The sequence below is a fragment of the Rhinolophus sinicus genome, chromosome 14 (genome assembly GCF_057876585.1).
Source record: "Rhinolophus sinicus isolate RSI-liver-muscle chromosome 14, RSI-T2T, whole genome shotgun sequence".
Taxonomy (NCBI): Eukaryota; Metazoa; Chordata; class Mammalia; order Chiroptera; family Rhinolophidae; genus Rhinolophus; species Rhinolophus sinicus.
This window is the reverse complement of record NC_142514.1, coordinates 119,920,335-119,936,065: the sequence shown is the minus strand read 5'-3', so window position 1 is coordinate 119,936,065 and position 15,731 is coordinate 119,920,335. Positions and strand designations below refer to the sequence as shown.

General features: G+C 33.6%; 1 long non-coding RNA gene across 4 annotated transcripts in view; it reads right to left on the bottom strand.

The window, feature by feature from the left end:
- Nucleotides 1-15,731, bottom strand: part of LOC141572197 (uncharacterized) — an 831,933-nt gene that overhangs the window by 758,489 nt on the left and 57,713 nt on the right. For all 4 annotated transcript variants that reach the window (XR_012497419.2, XR_012497417.2, XR_016018720.1 and 1 more), the window contains exon 2: nucleotides 10,046-10,255. This is a non-coding gene — a long non-coding RNA (uncharacterized LOC141572197). The remainder of the gene's footprint in view (nucleotides 1-10,045; nucleotides 10,256-15,731) is intronic.

The window sequence follows — 15,731 nt, the reverse complement described above, 5'->3', positions numbered from 1 at the left end:
AAACCCATGGTATCCAATATTCTCACTCTTAATTTATCACAATACCAATAGACAAAATTTGAGAATGCCTAGAAAATTTAGTAAAAATAGTATTCAGTTATGCTTCACTACAGATACATGATTGCTCAAGTAATCAAAACTTGTCTAGGATAGAGGCATTCATGGTATATATTCAAATTCCTGGAGCACTCCCTTCAGTGACAAGATAAAAATATGTTAAACATTCAGCAGAAATATACAATATATATTTATACATATACACATACACATATACACATTTTCTTTTCTAACATGCATTTTTTGTTCTTTACAGAAATTTTAGGTTTACTTAAAAATTACTCAAAAATTACAGAGCTCTCATATACTCCCTCACCCCACTCCACATACGTTTTTTCCTATTGTTAGCATCTTGCATCAATTTGATATATTTGCTACAATTGATGAATCAGTATTGATAGTTTATTACTAACGAAAATTCATAGTTTACATTAAGATTTACTGTTTCTGTTAACATCTGTGGGTTTTGACAAGTACATAATGTCGGTATCTACAATTACAGTATCATGCGGAATAGTTTTACTCCCCTAAATATGCCCTGTGCTCCTTCTATTCATTCATTGTATTTTTTAAGTAAGAAAGTTCTAATTTAAGTTCCCTATGTCCAAGGAATTTTGTTAGAATGATTATAAACAATAAGAGCTGGTCAAGTGATCTGACAATAGTAAAGCGAAAATTTATTGTTGTGGGGTCTGTGTTACAAAATTAGCCCAGGATTTTTTCTAAAAGGATGGAAGATGAAACTCTGTAGCAATTTGCTCCATTTGGTGGGCAAATGTTGATAAAATATTTGAAATAATTTATTGAAATAGTCTTCAGTAAATAATTTCCGGAAGAAAGGCATGTGATTACTGTCTGTAGAACTTTCCAAAATAATTAAAAATTCAGTCACAAATAGGAGGGGGAAATCCTTAGTGAAATTATACCTTGATGAAGCATTGCAAAGTATGTCTACAAAATGAGACTCTATGGCCAGATGCTCAAATACGTGCCACTCTGAAAAAAGTTAAAGATGTTTCTTTATTGCAGAATTTTCACAAACTTTAACACAATTTTCACCATCAATGCTCAATAAATGGATGTAATATACAGCAATTCCCTACCAAGTTTCCCCTACTGGTCTTTGCTGTTTAACCATTTTTCTTGGGATTAGTGTTTCACAGGAGACATTTTGAAAAACCTACATTCAGCAACTGTTAGCTCTGATATGCATTTCTATGACCCCTGCTCTTCTCACATAATACAAGGAGTGTCATGAAACAAAATAGCCACCCTGTGACAGGCTAGATAACTCAGGCACATAATCTATTGAATCCTTATACAGCCCTACTAAAATGTATTTCCTTTTCTATTTTATAAGCGAGGATATTGAAGTTAAAACCACATTGAACTTGTCCAAAATACAGATGCACAGAAAGTATATTTTACTGTGGCAAGATCGATATAACATAAAATTTACCATTTTAACCATTTTAAAGTTTATACTTCAATTATATTAGTACATTTACAATGTTGTGTAAACATCACCACTATTTATTTCTACAAATTTTCTTCATCCCAAACAGAAATTATGGACCTTTTCTGTACAATAATGCCCCATTTCTCTTCCTTCCAAACTCCTGGTAACACTTTAATCTCTGTCTCTATGAATTTGCATATTCTAGGTAATTAATATAATTAGAATCATACAGCATCTGCCTTTTGTGTCTAGCTTATGCCACTTAACATAAAGTTTTCAAGATCATTCATGTAGCATGCATCCAAATTTCATTCCTTTTCGTTTCTGAATATTTTATTGTATGTATGTACATGTAATACATAGTGGAATGTGTAAGGTGATTTGTCTAATTTGTTGCTATCTGATTAGGTATGTGTGTGATACAAATGGAGATACTATACAAACACTGAAGAAGAGAAAACAAAATCCTATCTGTATTATATCCAAAGCTTAAATATACATATTGTAAAATAGATGGATTTTTAGAGCTAAGCATTGATTTCATTTGTCTCATAAAAATGATTATAAAGAACCAATTTGCGATTATAACGTCTTCATATTTTCCTGTTGGATTATCATGACTCTTACATTAAAAATTAAAATTCGTAAATAGTACAAAAGACTGGTTGAAATGTAAACCATGAAATCTGGAAGAAAATGGAATGTGTCTGTGCAATGCACCAGAGTATCTCTATTCAGAGCAGAACTAGGCAAAGTTGGCATCCAAGAAAGTATCTTCAATAGACAAATGAATGAATAACTGCTTATTCTGGATATTTTTGTGACTTTAAAATAATTTCCAATGTATAAAAGTTACAAGAATATTACAAAACAGTCCCATATGTTCTTTAATTAATGACAATTAATAAGTAGCCCCATTTGTTTTATCATTTGTTTTGCTCTCTTCCTGTTTCTACTTTTGTGTTTCCATTTTCTTTCTAGATTATCTGAGCATAACTTGCAGACAACATCCTGTCCTATCATTCCATATAGTTCACTATGTGTTTTTAACAACAAAGAGGTTCTCTTTCATAATGGCAGGACAATAATCAAAATCAAAGATTTACAACTGACACAATACTTTTATCTAATTCACCTTATGCAATAAAATTTTATGATTTTCCTCAATAATGTCCATTACAACTATATTTCCCCAATCTAAAATTCAATATAGATTCCCACACTGCAGTTGGATGGCTCTTTACAGTATCTTTATCTGGCATATTTTCTCAGCCTACATTTATCGTCTCTGATCTTTCAATTTTGAACAATAAAGGCCACTTATTTTGTCAAATATCTTCCATGTCTGATAGGTCTCATATTTCCTCATTACATTCAAAATATGCATTTTTGGCAAGGATATTACAACTTTAACAAGCTTTAATTCTATAGTCCATCAATATCATTGCTGCCTTACTTTTGCACTCAAGTTATTTTATCCTTTTTTTTTCTAATTTATTCTCCTTACCAAACACTAATGCTAATGAAAACTGCCATTCTGCCTATTACAGGCCTTTATTTGTACAACTGAATGCAGCTGGGATTAAAAAACAAACAAACAAAAAACAAACAAACAAAAAATGACACATACTAAGCTAACTGGAATTCTTTAATTGCAGACTTCAGATAGATAGATAGATAGATAGATAGATAGATAGATAGATAGATAGATAGATAGATAGATGTGTGTGTATATATATATATATATATATATATATATATATATATATATATATGTAATTAGTGTGTTTCATTATGCTATACTGTCCTTATATATTAAGACAAACAGATGGATTTTCTAGACCTATACTAATCATTCTTGTGATCACTAGCCATATGTAGGTTTTGATCACTTGAAATATGGCTGGAGGGACTGAGAAACAGACTTAAATTTTACTTAATTTTACTTATTTTAAATTTGAATTTAAAATCTGATTTTCAATTCAGTTACTTGAAAACCTTTAAGTATGCTTAGAGCAACTCAATTATGTAAACCTACTTTTCAATCACAAATTTTATTAAATACAAATAAAAATTAAGTTTTTCTCATGAAAATTTTACATTTGAATTGAGGTGTGTTGTAAGTGTGAAATACATACCAGATTTGGAAGACTTAGTACAAAAAAAAAGACGTATGAAAAAAAAAAAGTCATACAATATGTCATTGATTTTTTTGTATATACATTGCATGTTGAAAGTTTAGTATTTTGGATGAATCAAGATAAAGAAAACATATCGTAAAATGAATTTCACCCATTTCCTTTAGATAGTTTTGTTAGTTCCAGAAATTTTTAAATTACCGATGCAGATCACATTGAATTTCTGTTGGGCAGCACTGTTATACATCCTATAGTCATGCTTTCTGTGCATATAAAATATTGGCAAGAACTGTGATGAAAATATGCACATGATGCTGAGGGTATACACAAGGGGTAATTAAGTCACAGTAATGGCAAGGAAATTTCTACAATACACAGTGACCTGAGAGTACAATTGGGAGCAACTAAAGAGAAAAAGGAGTATGTGGTAGATAAGCAATTAAATTCATTCAGCAACTATTTAAAAAAATTGTGTTAATACTCGGTGTACAATAATAACTTTGTCAAGGTGTGCTTCTAAAATGCATTCAGTAAGTGTTCTCTCTTCCATTGTGAAAACAGACTCTAGTCACCACTGCCTGTTCTTTATTGGATTATGGTAATTTAACCATGTTTCATCCCTACAGTATTTCTCTCACCATCACCATCACCACTCCCAACACACACACACACACACACACACACACAATCTACTTTCAACACTAAGTCCAGAGCTAAAACGTAACTCAAATCATCTCACCATACATCTAAAAACCCTCTATTGGCTTCCTATGTCCTTTGGAATAAAAGTCAAGTTCCTTATAATGGCCTATAAGATCATCAAAGACCTGGGCATCTGGCTACTTTAGTGTATGAATTTAGAAACTAAAACTCTCCCCCAGCCTCACTACCAACCAGAGACTTGGCCCTTTCTCTTCCCTCTATCTAGATTGTTCTTCTCACAGACCTCTGTTTTTCTCAATCCTCACTTCCATCTCTGTCAAAAGGTCTCCTTCATTAAAGGGGTTTTTCTTGAACTCCCTATTTAAAATAGCAATTCTTCTTTACCCCATTCCTTAAAATCCCCTGCTATATTTGATTAATATCTGAAATGCTATGTATTTAGTTTACATTTGATTGTATATTGCTCTCCTCTCTTACTCACTATTGTGCAAGGTCTATAAGGGCAGGGTCTTTAGTCTTTCGTATTTACTGTGTATCACCACTGACTAGAAGAAGGCCTGTTACAGAGTAGGCATGCAATAAACATGTTCAAATAATAATTGTGAAAAATACTGGAGGGAAGTCAGATATCGAGGTAAAAATGCATAAGTTACAGCAGTCAGTAAACTAAATGGTAATGTCAGCATGTCATAAAGATGGTGAATGTGCATATTCTTTCATCTGCAATATACCATAAAAATAAAACTTTCATTAACTTTTAGAAATTTGTAATACAGAAAACTTAAACCTCAGAGGACCTTTAAACATATGCATTTATAGTATTGCTCTTGTTTATTAAGATGAAAGAATGAAAGGTTGGAAAGTGAATGGAAATAAACTTTAATTTTGAAATGCAAACTGATGAAAGTGACTAAAAGGTAAAAACATGTTTTTCAAGCTCTGTTTAGTATATTTAATACATCGATGTTCAGATTTAAAGATATTTGGAATATTTTAAACCTTTCGTGTATACAGAGTTTTGTTTTTATGTGTTTTTCCCCCAGTCTATAGTTATTTCATGAATGGAAGGCATAATATTTGCAAGATAAAGAGGGCAGGCTTAAGTTTATGTCCGGCTTGAATAAAGAAACAAGGGCATAGTATAAGTGGCCTATGAGGAGATAAGAATGATAGGAAAAGTAAATCCAGGAAGAGGAAGTCCAGTTAATGTAAAACTAATATTAGGAGGTCATAGTATGATTCAAGTTTAACATTTTATTAATGTATTTTATACACACACGCAAACACACATGCATATACATAAAATGTGTACAGTTTAAAGAATGCTTACACACTGAATGTATTCATAATCCACCACTCAAAAAAAAAAAAAAAAAAAAGAAAAGCTGTGCAAGTACCCAGAATTCTTCCTTTGTAGTTCCTTCTAATCACTTACCCCACATCAAAGGGTAATCATGACCTTCTAACAGTATACAGTAGTATTGCTTATTTTTATAGTTTACAAAACTAAGATTTGTCAGACTTTCCCAAGTATGGCTTTTTTTATTCAATATTTTATTTTTGAGATTCCACATAATGCAGCTGTATAGCATTACATCCACAATTTATTCATCCATTCAAACACTGATAGATTTTGCGATAGTTTCCAGTTTGGGGACATTGCAAATAGAGGTGTTATAAACATTCCAGCACATATGTACATTTGAGTGTGTAGTGTGTGTATATATACACATGATATATGTAAATACTGGGGGTGCCAAAATAATGTATACAAGTGGACACTTTTGTCAAGTTGCTTAAGCAGTAGTTCACCGTAATCAGAAGTGTCTGGATATTGATGGTAACCACTTTGAGCACCTCTTGTATTTGCAGAAGTCAAACGTGACATGTATTCATCTTTTGTTATCAGTATATATTGAGCATTATAATTTTCATAGTATTTGCCTTTCCTAAAGTGTGTATATATATTTTTGGCACCCTCTCTGTATATAAATAAATTAATACAAATACAAATGTAAATATAAATATTTCTGTTAGGCATATTACCAGGATTGTAAATTTCCATGTATTTGTATATTTGATTTGTAAATTTGACAAAACAAATATCTTAAGTTCTATTGATTATAGTTAAGGGAGTACAGAAACTTAAATTAATGGGAATCATTTAGAAAAGTGTCTGACAAATGTTTAATAAATGTTAGCTATTATTAGTAGTCATATTTTATCAAATTACCAGAATAAGGGTCATTTAGCAATATAGCAAAGAGGTTAAATATTTGAACCCTAGACTTGAATAGGTGTGAATACAAATCTTTATTGTGTCACTTCCAAGCTGAGTGACATTTAGGCATATTAATTTAAAAAAATGTAGTCTCACTCACATGATTGTAAAATGTACAAAGTATAGACTGTTGTGAGTGCTTAAGATGAAAGTCAATGTAAAGACTTAGCACAATGCCAAGTATGTAATTGATGTTCAATAAATATTAGTAGCTATTACTATATCATGTAATTAATAGAACTTCTAATATTATCATTCTTTACTAACATTCCGTCATTGTAGTGCATCATATAAATTCAAAGAAAGGCAATGCTTCATATTTTAGAACATTCCCTGTATATAGAGATATGTTGTCAAAGAAACCACCTATCTCCTAGTAACTCCATATACAAATTCTTTTTTAACTTGCAACTTTTTCAGATATGATTCTGGATCTTTTGAATTTCTGGAACAGCTCACAAAATCCAGTTAACAGCGAGTAAATATAAAGTGACTAGGTTCAATAATGATATTATTTATTTGACTTTAAATTGCATGAAAGACAAGGTTGCTTATCATACTAAAATTAATATTGTCTCCGAAAGTACAGACTCAAAACACTCAGAATTACTGACAAGTACATCCCAGGTCTTATAAGCTAATTAAAATTCTGCCTAAATTTATATTTCAAATTACTATATTTAAACTACATCCATTTTAAAGAAAGAGGCATAATTCATTGTTTAACTACAGCTCACTGTTGCATTTTCTCAAAGAAAAATCCATAATGTGGTATCTTTTAAAATAAATACAAGTTCTATTATGGTAGCAAAAAAATACCAATAATGTGACAGTGAATTTTATAAGAGAAAGGGATTTTTTGTTGTTGTTATACAATAATAACAATAAAAAAGGAGGCATACATATTTCTTGAAGGAGTTTGTGTGGAAAGAAAAAATGAAAAATAAAAGCACAGTTACTAAAGTATATCTTATTTAAACAGCTGCAAAATCTTCCCACCAGCTTCCTGTCTGACAGAAAGGCAGCTCTGCCTGGATAAGGTTGGTTTTTAATTAAACATTCTGTGTCTTTCAGCAGTTAAAAATGAGCTAATAGCAATATATTCATATGAAGACACCACAGTTTTATTTCTAAAATCTGCTATTGATGATGGGTTATTTGTGCTAATTATGTCCACAGAGGTTAAGAAACAGATATTACAATATATTTAGGCATAGATATTCTATACTAATAATGGTTTCAAAAGCACACAGGACATTTAAACATGTCATATCTAAGCTAGCAGTTCAAGCATGGATTTCCAAGTCCCTGCCTATTAGTTTTACTTTAATTGATTTAACCCTATTAAAAGACATAACTACAAAATGAAGAAATGTTGTAGAGATATACAGTATGTTTGCCATGATCTTTCCTTAATGAATCCCTTGAGAATGGATCCATTTTTCAAAGTGTACTGTCTGTCTGTTAATCACAGTTTTTCCAATGTTAAAGAAGGAATATATGGAATATATTTTTGTCTTAAAAATTTAATTCCCACTGACAATTGCATTTCTTTGTTTAATAATATAACCTAAAACTTTTCAAAAAATCAGTTCATTGCTACAAAAAGAATCATACAATAAAGTATTTCCTGTTTCATTAAAAATGATAATTCTTGCCACTAACTTTAATGAGATTTAGAAATTTAATGAATATAACAAGAAAGATCTCTGTGCATAAGTGAGGTTCCCTATACTAAGTGATTCTTCCCTCATTGTCTTGTGCTTTTTTTTAAATGAAAATTTACTGGGGTGATAATGGTTAGTTAAATTACATAGGTTTAAAGCTGGTCCGAGTTCAGTGGTGTCTATAATTAATTGATCACAGTCATGTGCCTTATTTACTGCTTACAGGAGATTTAAGGAGTGATCATCTCTAAAGCAAAAATTTCCTAGTTCTATGGCTCAGAGCTTCTCTCTTAGTAAAAACTACTTTATTACCATTCAATCCTAATTCACGAGTTTATGCCAGGTACCTAAATATCACCTCATCCAACTTCTGTAAAAGCAAGTCTAGAATACCCCTTCCTCTCTTCCTCCCACTCTTCCTATTTCCTTGTTTCCTATTTTCCTTCCTTCCTTCCTTCCTTCCTTCCTTCCTTCCTTCCTTCCTTTTTCCTTCCTTCCTTCCTTCCTTCCTTCCTTCCTTCCTTCCTTCCTTCCTTCCTTCCTTCCTTCTTTCCTTCCTTCCTTTCCTTCATTTCTATGATTCTCATAGAATTAAGGATGTCTTTCAGTGTGTGTCAAATGCACACTTAATTCCTTTTGCAGTTACTATAAGAGGAAACACTCCCAAATAAATATCCTACTGGCTATTAAGTGTAAGCCAAATTAGAAGAAGACACATTAGAAAAAAAAAATTCCTGGCTAATTTATCCACCAGTGAGCTAGGTAATTACTTTGAAGCCAATACTCGAGAGAGGCATTCAACAATAGTAATTTTACTCTTTTATTTTTGGGGTAGTGCCCTATTCTCTTCAGTAGTGTTATTATTACAAAAGACAGTACTAATTTTAAACTCTCTTCCCAGATACTTTTTGTTTCCCATTCTCCTTTGGGCAACTCTCTCCTAAATTCACTCTCTTGGGCTGTAAAGTTATCTGGCAGTCTTCCTAAAGAATGCTAATCTCAACATCCATGCCTCAGAAGGAGTTATTTCCAGGAACTCCAGGTGGATTTAACCCTTTAGGGAATTTTTACCATGTAATTCCAATGGGATCTACTTACCAAGGGGTTAGATGGCGTTAGATGTATTGATTGCAAAGTGATTTTCTGGCATCTGTCTGTAAGGAATAATTAAAAACCCAACTTTGCATTTCACTGCACACTCATTCTCATCCTCATTGTCATTAACCAACTGCTCTTTTAATATAAAATTTTGACATATGCTTTTTGATGAGATAATTTCATCAAACATTTATGAAATAGGTAAGTCGTGCTATTTACTAATCAAAGATCCCAGGTCTCATTGATAGTTTGACATTAATAATACAGTATCTTCTTTTTCTAATTTTTTGAATGTTGAGATAAAGAAGATATGGTTATATTTGCACATGATTGGTTTTATATATGTGCATTATAAGACAGTTTAGCAAAAAGAAAAAATAATAACAAGCAGAAGTTTGCACACTGATATGTCAAGTGGAAATGATAAGGCATCCAATTTGGAGCAATATAATTTGAAAAAGCAGATTTGATATCTTAATATAATTTCTACTTGGAAAACAAAATATATATAGCATTTTTATAATACAAATATTGAAAGTAAAACACCATAAAATCCCCTTAACAAGTGAGGACAAATAGAACATACTGACATACAATACTGTAGGTGGAGGGGACGTTTGCTCTTGTTGTTGTTGTTGTTGTTGTTTTCCTAAGTCTACAAAACATGGAAATGTGTTCTTACCAGTTTGAGGTTTTATCTGTGTTTTCAAATGCCTTGCTAGCTTGCTCTCATGCCATCATAATCTGCTCACGATTGGTAGGATATTTACAATTCCAGGCTGGCTTGCTTGCTTGCTTTGCTTGTTTATTCATTTATTTATCGACCTACCCACTGACTCAGTAGGTCATCTGCAAGCTTCTCCACTCATACATACAGCATTGAAAATTAGACCTGTAAAGGGAAGAACCTAGGGTTATCTTTCCTCATCCAAGCTAAGTTATCACATGCAAAGGAGAGTTAACACTAAAGTATATTTAGAGTTATAGTTAAGAAAAGTGATCTCTCGTTCAAAGCATAATGACAAAAGAGGCTATGTCAGACAACTGATTACTTGAGCTTTTCATGGCCTAATAATATATGTACTAATTGATTCCTGTTTGAAGTGTGGACATTGCCTTATTTTGTCAAGCTATACGTAATCTGATACCATAATGTGAAGACTTCCTTACAGATATAGCTTCATGTTTTGTTTTTCAAACTCTACTTTCTTGCTTGTTGTTTTTTACAAAATAGAAAACAAAATCAATGTACAGCATGTACAGCTGAAGGGAAATATGTCTATTAATTCTTAAAAGAATGCACATTATATAAATATGTTAAATGAATGAAATAACATGAAATAAAATTTTATTTCCTTAGAATTTAGGCTCATACTATCCAGAAGGATTATGGTCATCAACAAGGCTATTTCAGATTCATATTGAAATTATTGTTTTTTTCTCAATAACAACAATAAAAAAAACACAATGAAAAATATGGACAGAGGACCTGAACAGACACTTTTCAGAAGAAGACATGCAAAAGATATACATATATATATGCTCATCTTCACTAGCTGTAAGGGAAAAACAAATCAAAACGACAAGGAAGAAGCTACCTCGAGACTGGTAGGAGGGATGGAACAGGCTGGTCCCACACCTGCGTGTGACCATTAAAATTGGGAGGACTATCTTGGTTGTGGAGGTCCCCCAGGGAAGAGTGAGGGGTCCCAGTGCCACACTAGCCTCCCCACCCCATAGTTCCAGATCTGGGGAGAAAAGTCCCCATAATTTGTGGCTGTGAAAACCAGTGGAGATTATGGCTGAGTGAGACAGAGGTAAGCTAGAGTCCAGGAGTTCCTCTTGAAGGGACCATGCACAGACTTACTCGCTGACAAACTACTCGCTGTGAGCTCCAGCACTAGGGCAGCAGCTCAAAAGGCTCTAGGGACATATGGAGAGGACCTGAGTATTCTGTTTCAGGGTGAAGGCTGAACAGGCACCTTTCTCCCAGACAGAAGTGCTGACAGAATCCACCGTTTCTTTGTTGAGCCTTCCTCCTTTCCAGAGTGCTGATGCTGGCAGCAGCCATATCTGAGACCCCATCAAATTGGCTAATGCTGTCTTGGTAATTCTGAGAACACACACCCCCACCAACTTTCAGGCAAACCCAGACTATTTCCAGTGGCTTTTTCATATAAATCGTCAGCCTTGGCTCATGCTACAGCCTTTCCTAAAGTGTCTCAAAAGTTCACAAAGCCTGAACAAGCAGCATCTGGCTTTGGCATATCCTGTACTTCTGGCGAAGCATCCCTAAGCCAAGCATAAGTGTCATCCAGCCTTGGTTCTTGGCTTGGCTTCTCAAAGCAACTCCAAGCTCAGTGTGGTTGGTCACCAGCACACTGCTCCATAGGATCAGCCCCTCCACAAAAGCTCCTTCACTGTGCTTGCAGTCACAGTAAGTCCTCACAACCAATGAGCCCAAAAGTCAAACCCTCCCACTGAAGTGCAAAGAGCAACCAAGATTCTACTATAAAAGGAGGACACACACAACTTACACAGGGACACACCTGGAGCACCCAGATCTAGTAACCAGAGTGACTGCCCCTCTGTGCCCCATAGGACACCTACTGTAGAAGGCCATACTACTAAGAAACAGAGACATGGCAACCCTACCTAATCCATAGAAACACACACAGGGAGGCAGCCAAAATGCAGAGACAAAGAAACATGTCCTAAATAAAAGAACAGAACAAAGTTCCAGAAAAAGCACTAAACAAAATGGAGACAAGCAAACTACCAGATGCAGAGTTCAAAACACTGGCTATAAGGATGCTCAGTGATCTCAGAGAGAACTTCAACAAAGAGATAGGAAACATAAAAATGAAGATGGAAAACATAAAAAAGAACAAATCAAAAATAGAGAATAAAATAACTGAAATGAAGAATACGTTATAGGGAATCAACAGTAGATTAGATGACACAGATAATCAAATCAGTTATTTAGAAGATAAAGTATCAGAAAACACCCAAATAGAACAGCAAGAAGAAAAACAGAATCCAAAAAGATAAGGACAGTTTAAGGGGCCTCAGGGACAATATCAAGCATGCCAACATTGGCACCAGAAGGAGAAGAGAGAGAGAAAGGAATTGAAAATATATTTGAAAAAATAGTGATGGAAAACTTCCCTAACCTTGTGAAGGAAATGTATATTCAAGCTAAAAAACTGCAGAGAGTCCCGAACGAGATGAACCCAAAGAGGCCCACACCAAGACACAAGATACTTAAAATGCCAAAGTTTAAAGACAAAGAGAATCTTAAAAGCAGGAAGAGAAAAGCAATTATTTACCTACAAGGGAGCTCTCATAAGACTGTCAGTTGATTTCTCAACAGAAATTTTATAGGCCAGATGGAATTGGCAGGAAGTATTCAAAGTGATGAAAAGAAAGGACTTACAACCAAGACTACTCTACCCAGCAAAGCTATCATTTAGATTCACAGAACAAATAAAGAGTTTACCAGACAAGGAGAAGCTAAAGGAGTTTATCACCAACAAACCAGTGCCACAAAGTATGTTAGAGGAACTTCTTTAGACAAAATAAATAAATAAATAAGCTTCAAAAATATGAACAATAAAATGGCAATAACTACATATCTAGCAATAATTACTTTACATGTAAGTAAGTGGATGAAATGCTCCCATCAAAAGACACAGTGTGGCTGAATGCATAAAAATACAAGAACCGTACAAATGCTGCCTACAAGAGATTCACTTCATACCAAAAGACACACAGACACTGCAAGTAAAGGGACTGAAAAAGTTATTTCATGAGAATGGAAACAAAAAACAAGCAAAAAAAAGCTGGGGTAGCAATACTTATACCAACAAAATATACTTTAAAACAAAGTATATAACAAGAGTCAAAGAAGGACCTAGTAATCCCACTTCTGGGTATTTATTCAAAGAAACCCAAAAAGCTACTTTGAGGGGACGTGTTGGCCCATGCATTCATTGCCTCATTATTTATCACCAAGATATGAAGGCAATCTGGAGGTTCCTGAATGGATGAATGGATAAAGAAGAGGTGGTATGCGTGTGTGTGTGTGTGTGTGTGTGTGTGTGTGTGTGTGTGTGTGTGTAATGGGATATTAGTCATTGGAATGAATGATATTTTGACATCTGCAACAAGATGGATAGACCTAGAGGGTATTGTGGTGAGTTTATAGTAAGTCAGACAGGGAAAGACATATGTCTTATGATTTCATTTAAAGTGGAATCTAAAGAACAAAATAAACAAATGAAACAGAAACAAATAGATACAGAGACCATTTTGATGGTTACCAGATGGGAGGGGGCTTGGGGATGAGTGAAGAAAGTGAAGGGATTAAGAACTACAAATTGGTTGTTACATAGTAGTCATGGGGATGTAGGGTATAGCATAAGGAGTACAGTCAATAATATTGTAATAACTATGTATGGAGTCAGATGGGTACTAAATCTACCAGGGTCATAGATGGGAGGGGGATTGGAGACAGGGTTGAAAAGGTGAAAAAATTACAAAACACAAATTGGAAGTTACAAAATAATCAATGGGATGTAAAGTAAAGCATTGAGAATATAATTAATAATATGACAATAACTATGTATAGTATCAGGTGGGTACTAGACTAGTTAAAGGGATCACTTCTTATTATAGAAATGTTTGACTACTATTATGTTCACTGGATGTAATGTACAGCATAGGCAATATAGTCAATAATATTATGAAAGGGTAGTATGGTAGTTAGATGGTTGTTGGACTTATGGTGATCACATTTTTAGGTATATAAATGTTTAATAACTATGGTGTACACCTGACACTAATATAATATGGTATGTTAGTTATATTTTAATTAAAATTTAAGAATACATCTTGATTAAAAAAGTTAAAAAAAACACAATGTGGTATCACTTCACGTTTGTCAGAATTATTATTATCAAGACAAGAAATAACAAGTGTTGGAGAGGATGTGGAGAAAAGAACCCTCACACACTGCAAGTGGGAATTTAAATTGTACAGCCACTATGGAAAACAATATAGAGATCCCTCAACAATTAAATCTAGAACTACCATCTGATCCAACAGTCCCTTTTCTGGTTATCTACCCAAAGAGTATACATATTTATTCATAGAGATATATGTACTCTTATGTTTACTGCAGCATTATTCATGGTAGCCAAGACATGGGAAGAACACAAGTGTCTTTCAGTGGATGATTGGATAAGGGATATGTGGTACATATATACAATGAAATATTACTTTGTTATAAGAAAAGATGAAATACTGCCATTTGTGACAACATGGATGTATCTTAAGAGTACCATGCTAAGTGAAATAAGTCATACAGAACACAAGAACTATATGATTTCACTCATACAAAGGATATAAAACAGAAAGCAACAAATGAACAAAGAAAACAAAAACAAAAATCTCACTGACACAGACAACAATATGGTAGTTACAAGAGGGGAAGTGTGGTGGGAGGAGGTAGAAGAGGCTAAAGGGTATCAAATATATGGTGGGAAAGAAACTAAACTTTGGGTGGTGAGCACGAAATGCAATATACAGATGATTTAGTATGTAATTGTACACTTGAACCTTATATAATCTGATTAACAGATGTCACCCTAATATATTTAATTAAAAAAAATAGAAAACAAGGAAAAGAAACCCATACAATTCATAGCATACCTAAATTAATAACAGCAATTGCTCTGAAGAGGGGGCCAGGAAGGCAAGATGGATTGTTTTCTATTATACGAGATCTGACAATTAAGTTTATGAGTATGTACCAACTAGACAGTTAACCAACTTTACTATTTGGAAGTGCTGAAACGGCTCCAAGAAAATGTTAGACGACCTCAACTTTTGCCAACAATTCATGGCTCTTGCATCATGACAATGCACCACCTCACACAGCACTGTTTTTGAGGGAGTTTTTAACCCGTAACAAATAACTATATTGGAACATCCTCACTAGTCACCGGATGTGGTCCCCAATGGCTTCTTTCTTTACATGAAGATAAAGGAAATATTATTGAAAGGAAGATATTTTGATGGCATTCAGGACATCAAGGGTAATAGGAGGACAGCTCTGATGGCCATTCCAGAAAATGAATTCCAAAATTGCTTTGAAGGGTGGACAGATGCTGGCATCTGCTTCCCAAGGGGAGTACTTAGAAGGTGACTGCAGTGATATTCAGCAATGGTAGCACTTTTTCTAGGACGAGTTCACAAACTTGATGTATGAAAAGTGTCCTACATATATATCTATGACTTATAAAAACTAAATTTAAAAATTGGTTTAAAAAAGAAAATATTGGTTTTATATTAGGAATGTATTTTAC